Genomic DNA, 12,067 nt, shown 5'->3' with positions numbered 1-12,067 from the left:
CAAAGAACGCCCTTTCCCCTGTGGCCTGTGAGGTTTTTAGAAACTAGAGAGACCCAGGTGCTTTCAGAAAAAGCATTGCCATGAACTAAGTCTACTCTGTGATGTCAACTTATATTTTCAATACATATATGGATTCAACACATATATATTCAATTTACATTTTTGGAAAATAACACACATATTCAACCAAAGAAGAGTAATAGGGGAAATTTCCTAAAATTTATGCACTAAGTATATCACATTTTTCTAATTATCATTTTGATAGAGCAACTTAGAATCTATGGTTTCAGCAAACGAAGAGGCTTATATAAAAGAAAACCAGGCCAGACGCGGTGGCTCATGCCTGTAATCCCAGCACTTTGGGAGGCTGAGGAGGGTAGATCATGAGGTCAGGAGATCGAGACCATCCTGACTAACACGGTGAAACCCTGTCCCTACTAAAAATACAAAAAATTAGCTGGATGTGGTGGCACATGCCTGTAGTTCCAGCGACTCGGGAGCTGAGGCAGGAGAATCGCTTGAACCCAGGAGGCGGAGGTTGCAATGAGCCCGGACTGCACCACTGCACTCCAGCCTGGGCAACAGAGTGAGATGCCATCTCAAAGAAAAGAAAAGAAAAGAAACGCACTACGTAATACAATCTTTTAAATGTCATTATCATTGCTAATTTTTTTTTTTTTTTTTGGACAGAATCTCACTCTTGTTGCCCAGGCTGGAGTGCAATGGCACCATCTTGGCTCACCACAACCTCCACCTCCTGGGTTCAAATGATTCCCCTGCCTCAGCCTCCTGAGTAGCTGGGGTTACAGGCATGTGCCACCATGCCCAACTAATTTTGTATTTTTAGTACAGACAGGGTTTATCCATGTTTGTTAGGCTGCTCTCCAACTCCTGACCTCAGGTGATCCACCTGCTTCGGCCTCCCAAAGTGCTGGGATTAAAGGCGTGAGCCACCGTGCCTGGCCATTGCTCCTTTTAATTAGCAATTACTAAGTAAATGTACTGGGGACTGCTTTGTGACTATGGTAATTTATGTAATCTTTCTCATCCTTGGTTGTTCTAAAAATATGAATAACACAAATTTTATAAACTTTCTCAAAAAATTAAATGAGGGGACTAGAATACTCCTCCCTCCATATATTGAACACTTACAAAATTACAGGCATTGTGTCTAGATTTATACACATGTACCATATGTAAGCCTCATAACAACCCCATCTTTTGTAGGTGAGAAAACTGAGACTCAGAGAAGTTGAAAACACATTCACGATAGTATATTAATGAGCGATGGAACTGGCATTCAATCCAGTTCTGTGTGACTCCAAAAGTGGTAGATCATCTTAACAAAGACCAAGTTATACTGGGCACATGTAGGTACTCAAAATATGTGGATTGCCTTTTTCTATCCCCTTATGTGTGAATTTCAGTGGCTTTCACAACCTCAGAACAACCCCACACACCCTCCCAGGTTGCCTTTCAGTGGTTCCCTTCTTCTTGGGGATGATTAGGAATCTGCATATTTTGACTACTTCTTCAATCATCTCCTTATAAACATGTGTGGATGAAGTAATGAAATTTTCCAGGCCTTAGGTTACTAACTGAATTAATTGTCAAGCTTATTCATTGCAAATTTGTTTGTAATACAATTTATTACATGAAAAAAATCACAGGATCCACTGAATTTGTGCAGAAAGATCCCAAACTAAACTGCAGGAACATCTTACTGATTACATAGGAAGACCAGCCTGAACACACAAAGCAAGAGTCCCTCCAAAGGCCAGGTGTGGAGTGGTTCTTGCCTGTAATCCCAGCAACTGAAAGGCCAAAGTTGTGGATCGCTTAAGGCCAGGAGTTCGAGTCCAGGCTGGCCAACACAGTGAGACCCTCTAGGGAAAAGTGAGGATTGCCTGGGATCTTTGTGTTCCTGAGGCCACTTTCCAATCAACTTTTTTTTTTTTTTTTTTACTTAAAAGGTTGCAGAATTCTCAAGAACAGTCAGGTTCACTGTGGAAGGACCTGAGTCCCCTGTGTTCAGCCAGTTTAGACCATCTCCTTGTTCTTCTGGGTGACCTGGCCAATGGATACTGCCTGCTGTGCAGGCTGCTGCAGTGCTTTGTCCAGGCTGACAATGGGAGGACTATTTTGAGCTTTTTTGCATCCCAGGGTACCCAGAGGGGCGGTGCAGCAGCCAAAATTTCCTGGGATGTGGGAAAAGCCTGTGTTCTGAATGATGGAAATCTCATTCTTTACGGCAAGCTCCTGCGAGCAAGCAGCATGCTGGTTCCAAATATTGGGGTCGCCATTCATTATTCGGGCTGTCAGATCCTTCTGGAATGTTTCAGAGAACTTCAGGCCATCACTCCCTAGCAGAACCATGGACTGTTCCACTGAGGCAACTCGCCTTGGGGGAGGATGTAGGGGTCATTATTCCACATGTGAGTGCCAAGTGTACCTGGAAGTTGCCTTTGCTGGTGCAAGCTCTGCTGCAGATGGCACCGCTGAATCGCTTCTCCCCAGTGTGGGTGCCCTCCTGGATCTGCAGGGCACCAGATCCAGACGGGTGAGGGGGCAGCACCGGCGCGAAGCCCGGGCCCACCCCTCTCTTAAGTCCAGCGGTGTCCTGGACTCCCCCCGCAGCAGCGGGTCCTGCCCGGCCTGATGGCCTTGCGGTGACCTTGAGTTCCATCTGTGATCATGGTGGGCGCGGCGCTGGAGACCCGGCGAGGGTCTGTGGAGGGCCCTCCTCTTCGCTGAGGAACTGCAAGCTGAAAGGGGACCGTCCCTGCCAACCGGCGGAGGTGGCCGGGACGGTGGTCAGGTCCCGGGCGCCTAGTGGCCAGCGGCGGGCGGGCAGGCTGTCCAGCCTGTGGGTCCTGAGCGCTATTCCCTGGGCTCCTCCAGGTTGCCCAGGCCGGGGACTTAAAGAACAAGCGCTTGCCCGGCACCAGGGCAGGTTCTGTGCCCAGGTCTTCCGCAGCGACAGGTTGGGCGCTGGCCCTTGCAGCGCTTCGCCAAGGAGACAGCTACAGCAGGCATTGGCTGTGGCGCGATGTCGAACAGCGGGCGAGGAAGACGTTGCCAGGAGAGCTGAGGAAGAAGAGGGCTTGGCGGGCTTGGCAAGCTTGGCGGCGAGCTCAAGAGGGACCCTGGCCCCAGCGCTGAGGCGCAGACGCCAAAGAGGCTGCAAAGAGGCGCGACCCGCGAGGTTGGAGGCAGGGGAGGGGGTCGGTTCCGCGCTGGAAGCAGCCAAGGCTAGAAGTAGGGAGGAGCCGCTGGGGAGTCGGGGGCGCTGGAGCAGGCGCAGGCTGGGACAGGAACCAGGATCGCGAGCCTGCGGGATCCACAGGGCCCTACGGAGAGCCGGAGCGCCGGGCGCGGGTTCACTGGGGGCAGCTGGCTCGGCCAGGGCGGACGTGCTCAGGGCTGAGGGAGGGCGGCAGCGGCGGCGGTGCCTGAGGGCCCCGGGACTGTGGATCCGCTACACGAGCTGTCTCTGGGGACCCTGCCTGCGTGGGGCCAGGAGCCGCTCCAGGTTCCCGGCACAGCCACTCTGCCGCCTGCCTGCAGGCGCCCTGGAGGAACCGGGCCGTCATCTGGTGCTCAGCGCGGTCTCCAGCTCCTGCTGTGCTGGGCACTGGGGCCGCCGCCCCGCGCAGGTCCCCCTGAAGTCTCTGCTTCTACAGGCTCGGCATCCTTTTCCGCGGGCGTCGCCTTGCCTTCCTGCGCGGGCTCCTCAGAGACCACTCTGTTGGCCTGGTCGCTAGGCGAGCTGGTAGGAGAAGGTTCCGGATTCCTTGGCGAGTGGAGCCCTAGGCTGTGTGCAGTGAGATCATCAGGGGCGGGGTGCCCAGGCTTTTCTGCTCTAAGAAGTCCAGGGGCTGGAGCTCCGCACAGTTTCTCGCTGTAGTTCTTCTCTGGCCGGCTGCTGCTCGCCACCTGCTGTCTGGGCCCTGGGGCTTCCCCCAGTGGCCTACTGGGGAGTCCCCGCAGGGGGCAACAGCTCCTCCTCCATCTTGAGGAGTGGGGCTTGGCCTGTTTGCACCCAGACAGGCTGTCATTGGTGCCTCTCAGCCATCTACACACACACACATATGCACACACAACAGCTCACCCTGTGACATGTGCATGTGTCACACACACACACATATGTTCAGACACAAGCTGGTTGTCTGAAAGATTAAATGGCTCAGAAAACTACCAAGAAAAAAACAGTAGCCAGGGGACATCTCTGAGTTAACAGAAGGGAAGATAAGAAATCAGGTTGCTAGAATTGTTTACATAATAAATATAAACCAAAAGATACATATTGTAATACATCCAATGTTACAGCAAAATTCTACCTTATGCTCCAGCATCCCTGCCTGCAGGCCATCATTTAGAGCATAGTGACTCTCCGTTTACACTGAATTCCAATAGTACTGGAAATTTCTCATTCACGGCAAATTGGAAGCAGCGATCACAAATCTCTATCCATATTAGATAGTCACACTGTCAGGAGATTGACCTTCAGTAGAGACGGAACTATTTAATGTCAGAATATGGTATACTTCTGACATGATTTTAGTTTATAGTGTTTAAGAAGCAAAGAAAAGCCAACAGTTACAATTCTTTAAATTTGATTACTTCAAAAAATACATTCATCCTAGAAATTTCCCTTGTATGAGTTTCCTCAAAATGCTGAATATGTGAGACATTGCTTCATTTAATTCTCCTTCTCTATGTAATATATTTTAGAATTCTACCTGTTAATTTATTACTGTTTTATGTTTTTTAAATTACAAAGAGCTATCTGTAACCAGTATTAAAGAGTATTCCCCAAAAGGCTACAACGCCATCACTAATCTTTTAAAGAGCAATAATTCACTAACAGATGGTATTTTGACATTCCTGTTGTTCTATGATAAATACCTCAAAGATACATTTCTGGGCATCTCATTATCATCATGGATAAATAGTTCCAATTTTTAGTTGAATTACTCCACCTTATCAAAAAGTGAAAGATAAATGAGGAAAACTATTTCATTTTAAGAAGCGTACTGTCAATAATATTAATAAGAAAAGGAGTCAACCAAAGGTTAAAGAGGTTATTTGTATTTTTAAAGTCATTTGTGCTTTATATTCATATGTTGAAACCTAACACCCAGTGTGATGGTATTTGGAGGTGGGTATTATAAGGTGATTAAGTAATGAAGGTGGAGTTATCTAAAGTAATGAAGGTGGAGTTATCTAATGTTATATAACAAATTTCCCTAAAATTCAATAACTCAGTTGAATAATTTTATTATCTATCATGGTTGCCATGGGTCAGAAATTTGAGATCAACTTGGCTGTAGAATTATGGCTTGAGATCTCTCATGAGTTTTAAATCAGATATTAGTCAAGGGTGACATCACTGAAAGACTTGGCTGGGGTTGGAGGATCCCCTTGTAAGATGACTCAGTTACATGGCTGTTAGCAGGAGTTCCTTTCCACCTGGACCCCTCCACAGGTCCGCTTGAGTATCCTGCCTGAATTTCCCCCAGAGCTGGGAACCCAACACTCCTACTCAATTTTTTGAAATAGTTTTAGTAGGAATCTTACTAGATCTTCTTTATACACCTGGTAAAATTTGGTTGTGAATTCATGTGGTCCTGGGCTTTTTCTAGTTGGTAGGCTTTTTATTACTGATCAATATCAGAACTCATTATAAGTCTGTTAAGGAATTCAATTTCTTCCTAGTTAAATCTTGAGAGGTTGTAGGCTTCCAAGAAATTTATCAAATTCTTCTATGTTTTCTAGTTATGTTTGCATAAGGGGTGTGTGTGTGTGTGTGTGTGTGTGTGTGTATGTTTTTAAATTTCAGGATTTTTGTATTTCTGTGGGGTAGGTGGTAATGTCCCCTTTGTCATTTCCTATCGTGTTTATTTAGATCTTCTTTTGAATCTTGGATTTTTTTCATTGGTCCAACTGGCAGTCTATTAATCTTATTTATTCTTTTAAATTATTTCCCGTTATTTTCAAAGATTTTCTAGATTTATTCCTTAATTTTATTCTTTACCCTAAAGTCATTCAGGAGCAGGTTGTTTAATTTCCATGTAATGGTATGGTTGTTAGAGATTTTCTTAGTACTCATTTCTGTTTTTATTGCACTATGTTTTCAGAGTGTGCTTTTGGTTTTTAAAAATTTACTAAGGATTGTTTTATGGCTGGATGTCTGTTCAATTTTAGATTATGTGCCATGTGCAGATGAGAAGAAGGTATATTCTGTTGTTTTGGGGTGGACAGATCTCTAGAAGTCTATTAGGACCATTAGGTAGGTGTTCAGGTCCCAAATATCTTTGTTAGCTTTCTGCCTCGATGATCTAATATTGTCAATGGGGTATTGAAGTCTCCCACTATTTTTGTGTGATTATCTAAGTCTCTTTGTAAGGCTGTAAGATCTTGGTTTATGAATGTGGGTGCTCCTGTGTTGGGTTCATATATATTAAGGATAGGTTTTTTTCATTATGTAATGTCCTTTTTTGTCTTTTTTGTTCTTTGTTGGTTTGAAGTCTGTTTTGACTGAAATTTGATTAGCAACTGATTTATTAGTTTTCCATTTGCTAGGTAGATTTTTTTCTCCATCCCTTTATTTCAAGCCTATCGGTGTTATTGTATCTGAGATGGGTCTCTTGAAGATAGAGTTGGATCTTGCTTCTTTACCCAACTTGTTACTCTGCCTTTTAGTTGGGGGACATTTAGTCTGTTTATATTCAAGTCTGTTTTGTGAGGTTGAAAGTAACATCCGGCATTCTCAAGTTTAACATAGGAGGATTCACTTAGCCATGAGTTTGCTTATGTTTACAATTCAACCATTTTTCATTTACAATCACTGTGCGCACAAATACAAATATAAATGTAAGTCATTTATGTGGAAAATAGCTCCTGTTAGCTATGCAGTCTGAAGCCAGTTATTCAAGCTGCCATACTTGAATTTTGTCATTGGTAATTTAGGAGCACAGTACCTACCCCCACTGGCTGCTGAGAGATTAAATGAGATGTGTCTAAACTGCCCAGCAGATGGGGAGTCTCAAATGATAGCTCTAAGACAGTAAGAGGAAAGAGAGTGGGAGGGACCCTGGTTGTGGTCCACTCACTCAGACGTGTGGGCAGGCTGCCTCCCACGACTCCCTCTCCCTCTGTACATCCCTGGCTGCAAGTGGTCCCCAGTTGGGTCCCTCTGATTGTCCCCTGGGACCTGACTGCAGAGACTATTGTCCCTTGCCCCTTGTGAACTCTAGGAGTTTGGCAGATCTAATGAAGACCTGGTTTTCAGTTCTGCCAGCTCTAAACCTTGATTTCCTTGCAAGATGTAAACCTTGATTTACCACAAGTTAAAACTGAGTCATCAAATCTGAAGCTGTGCTGTGACTGCCAGCCAGAGTTCTTAGAAGATTTCACAGCAACGTGAAAGCTCTTCCAACCTACTCCTGCTTCTTAAAGTGTCTGCTAGACACAGTGACTTCCTTTCAAAGTCCATGCCACATTCTGCTTTTCCCTGCACAGCCATCCAGAAAAACCCAAATTAAAAGACCCTCAGGAGAACGACAGTGTGGATAGATCGCTGTTTGGGGAACATGGTCAATCTGCCCTATTCACAGAGTGGCACATTCAGCATGTCAGACACACACGTGCTGCTGCGTTCACTTGATGATGATTACATGAGGAGCAGCATTCTGAAGGAAGGGTCTGCCCAGCCACCTGCAGCTTATTTATATACAATTAAAGGTCAGGGTTCAAATGGATGCTGGCATATGGGAAAAGTCATTATTCATGTACAGATCAGACTGAATATTTGTCATTTCTCTGGTAACTTCACATACTACCTGTGCCTTGAGACTCAAATTATATTAAGCAGAAGAGATGCTTTAACTCTTTTATTTAGTTTAATTGTTGATCTTATTCCACTTTTTCAGATTATCTGAGCTCTTTTTAAATTAGCCCTTGCTTCTTCTTCATGTATTAAAATAGGAAAGGAGAGAAATTTCCTTTTAGAGCGTACTGCATGCTAAAGATGAATGCAAATGGTTTGACTATGATTCTTAATGACCCACTATTACCATAGTAGAAAACTCAGCACATTAATGCAATACCTCTTTTCACATCATTACTCCTAATGGAACTGTTACCAGGATAATAGCTTGACCTGTAGCTATAGATTTAGGTAGCAAAAATGCATTCTGTCTCCCCAATACCTCTATTCACATAGCATATTGACTGCAGATCAATGCAATGACAGTCTTTTGGCCTTGTTCTTGAGGTCTCATCTGCTGTCATAATGGAGAGAATAAGATTTCGTCTTCAGTAGGTAAATTCCAGTTAAAAGTCTCTTTTAAGTTTAGATGTAATTCATGAACTAGAATGTCAATTATGTGTCCGGTGGAAATATTTACTTGTATAGGTATGTTTTGAAAAGCCTATTGCTGCACCTTCAAAGATCTTAGACACAGACCCAGGAGACAGTGATTTTCTTGACTTCTTTCTATTGAAACTAAGTAAGTTTTCATTGAAACTAGAAAAAAATAAGCAGACATGGCTGCCCTTTTAGTGACTGAGAGAATATTTGAGCTCAAGGTTGGACTAGAAAGGTCTGATCTGAACCTCCTCACGATGTAGGAGCAGAGAGCCCACAGTCTCCTTTGGCTTATCTTGAACTTGCTTGTCCACATGGGAATCATTCAGTGTGGTGTAGTACAAATCCACTTCATTAATTTGGAGCCACGACTTTCTAATGTGTGCTAATTTGGACACATGCATTTCACAACCCAAGAAAAGCGGGATTGCTATGGAAATTAACTATAAATAATATTACAAGGGGGGGGGCAAGATGTTTACCTGCTAAGACAGTGGATTGAGCCACTTTGAAGCACACATTTTTATATACATAAATAGGATGCTAAATGGAAATATTTTGTTCTGTTTATTAAAACATGACTTCAAGAACGTTTTGGAAATTATCTGATTAGTAAATGTTCTTGTGGACATTTGAAGTCAATAAGACCTTGCTTCTTTAAGTAGATCCTATTAATTAAACACTTCCCCCAATTAGTCAAAATTTGTAAGCTAATGTATTTGCTTCCATTAGAAACAAAACTGGAAAATATGTTTGCTTATTTATCAAATGCTTGAATTCTTCTTCAGAAAAAGGCACTATAGTAGGTGTTTGAGGGAGACAAAAGAGATGAAGACCCTGAAGTTACTTAGAATCTAGTGGCAGAGATTTGAAAGCATGCACACCCCCAGGGATAGCCTCTCCTCAGCACCTCCACACCTTGCTCTCCCGGTCCTCCCATATCATACATTGGGCAGCCTCGTTGATTTTCTCCCTAGTCATTAATTCTGCTTTCTAAGCATCACTGCCCCTCTTCTGCAGGTGGGGCTTCAATGGAACTTTTCCACTAAGACTCTTATCATAGCCCTACATCTTCATCTCTCTCCCCAGTCCCACTGTCATCCTGATCACTTCTCTGTCCACATGACAGATGGCCTAGCCTATGTAGTCACTGGACCTCATCCACAGTGACATTCACCTCTGCTGCATTTCAGCCCTGCACTGTTGGCCACACCTTAGCATCCTCACACGTGGCTGCTCCTCAGCTGCTGATGCTCCGGTATCTCAGGGGACAATTCTTCCAGCTCTGTGACCCCTGCTTGCCAACCCATTGACATCTGCATTCCCTGATCTCTATAGATATCTCCAAGTCCACAAGCCTTTTTCTGTCTTCACATCCTTCCGTCCTTCCTAGATTTGGGGGGTGAAGGAGATGGGAGGGAGTGGAGAGGTGAGTTCATTCATGCTAGGTCACACCTTCAGCATCTTCAAGGGATTATATCTTTGTTCTTCTGCCAAAACTGCCCAGCAACATCCTGAGCCTAGACCAGCCCTGTCATCCATTGTCCTAAAGGAGCTGCAGGCGACCGAGGTGGAAAGCCTGTAGCCTGTCGCCACACTGCATAGCCCTACCCCATAGCTCATCTGCAGCTTGGCAGCCGTATTAGTTGTCTGTGGTCCGCTCCCTCTCCGATTCTTCTGAGAAGATCCCTCACCTCCCCCACACTCTCCATCCTCCAGAGCTCCTCACCCCTGAACCCACTGAGGCCTCAGGAGTGTTTGCTCCAGCCTAGAACCACTTCTGAATCGACCATCTTCCCTTCCCATGGGTTCAGAAAAGGACGTTTCCCTCCTTCTGTTAGAGGAAGCCCCTCCATATCGATTCCAGATCCATCAGCCCCAGCCCCCCAGGCTGGTGCCTTTGACCGTCTCCTCTTTTTCCCTTTATCCTGTTCTCTTCTGCCACACCGCTGCTCCCTCAGCCTGCACCCCACGCCCAAGTCCCCATCCCTCAGCACTCCTGTCTCCCCTCTTCTTCTGCCCTCCCCTCTGGGCCAGGTGTCCTGAGAGTGGCCACCCTTCCTGGCCCTTACTGACCTTCAGAGGGCACCAAGCCGTCTCTCCAACCCTCCTACCCCTCTTCTGCCCTGAAGCCTGCTGGTCCCTCCTTTTTATTATAACCACTCACTGGCCTTCCCACCACTCTCCCCGCCCCTCCTGCCTGGCCAGCCATGCTCGAGCCCTTCAATGGACTCTTCTGCCTCCACCTTCTCCTTGGCAGCGTAGCATGCCCCAGGGTTCCCAACCCAGCCTATGCCCTTTCCACTCTCTGTGTTCTTGCTGGTGAGCATTCTCTCTCTCACTGTTTTGTTTTGTTGTTGCTGTTGTTGTTTTTTGAGTCAGAGCCTTGCTCTGTTGCCCAGGCTGGAGTTTAGTCGTGCGATTTTGGCTCACTGCAACCTCCTTCTCTCAGGTTCAAATAATTCTTCTACCTCAACCTCCTGAGTAGCTAGGACTGCAGACGCATGCCACCACGCCTGGGTAATGTTTTGTATTTTTGGCTGAGATGGGGTTTTATCATGTTGGCCTGGCTGGTATCAAACTCCTGACCTCAAGTGATCCACCCACCTTGGCCTCCCAAAGTACTGGGATTACAGGTGTGAGCCACCATGCCCAACCTCTCTCAGTTTTAACCACCACATGTATGTCTGTGCCTCTTAAAGCAGTGTGTTCAGTTTGGCCCCTTCTCTAAACTTTAGATTTCTCTGTCTAAATACACTTGGCCTCCTTGTCTGCAGGTTCCGCATCCACAGATTCAACCAGCTGCAGATTGAAAATGTTCAGAAAAAAAAAAAATTCAATACAACAATAAAAAATAATGCAAATAGGCTGGGCACCCCTCCACTGCTGTTGTATGCTCCAGAGTCTCAGGGCACAATTGTACAAGTTGCTTAAGGTCTCGCTTGATTGTCCAGGCTGGAGTGTAATGGTGTGACCATAGCTCACTGCAGCCTTGAACTCCTAGGCTCAAGTGATCCTCCTGCCTCAGTCTCCTGAGTAGCTGGAACCACAGGCTTGTACCACCACTCCTGGATTTATCTATTTATTTATTGATTGACTGGTTGATTGATTAGCTGAGACAGGGTCTCACTGTGTTGGCCAGGCTGGTCTCAAACTCCTGGCCTCAAGCAACCCTCACATCTTAACCTCCTAAAGTGTTGAAATTACAGGTATGACCCACCATGCCTGGCCTATATCAGGGATTTGAAGATCTGCAGGTTTTGGTACCTGCTGGGGGTCCTGTAACCAAGTCTATATCTGCCATCTCCATGTGGGTGCTCCACAGACACCCCAAACTCAGCATGCTCCAAACCAAGCCTGCGATGTTCTTTCAGCTCACATACCATCCGTTTCTTCTCTCTTTACCACATCATGTGATTAACCAAACAATGCCGGTTCTCTGAGAGGCCCTAGATGCTTCAGACTTTCACAGTAGCTTCCTGAAGGGGAGCCCCCACTTCACTCTGGGATCCCTGAAATGTATCCGCCACACTACTGACATTAATCTTACTGCACAATTGGATTGTTTCCATGTGTTTGACAGTAGAGATCACATATAGCTGCTTTTCTTTTTCAAGTTATTTCCTTAAGATAAATTTCCAGGAGTAAGATTACCAGTCCAAAGGTATAACAGTTTTATGTCTTCCATTAAATATT

At 45.5% G+C, this 12,067-nt stretch overlaps 1 pseudogene; it reads right to left on the bottom strand.

Annotated features, from left to right (window-relative positions):
* Positions 1–1,987: 1,987 nt before the first annotated feature.
* LOC139359761 (putative uncharacterized protein MGC34800) lies at positions 1,988–11,757 on the bottom strand (annotated as a pseudogene).
* Positions 11,758–12,067: the final 310 nt, after the last annotated feature.

The sequence above is a fragment of the Macaca nemestrina genome, chromosome 18 (assembly GCF_043159975.1).
Source record: "Macaca nemestrina isolate mMacNem1 chromosome 18, mMacNem.hap1, whole genome shotgun sequence".
In the NCBI taxonomy this organism is placed as follows: Eukaryota; Metazoa; Chordata; class Mammalia; order Primates; family Cercopithecidae; genus Macaca; species Macaca nemestrina.
Note: the sequence above shows the minus strand (reverse complement) of the source record. Positions and strands in the feature narration are given on the sequence as shown.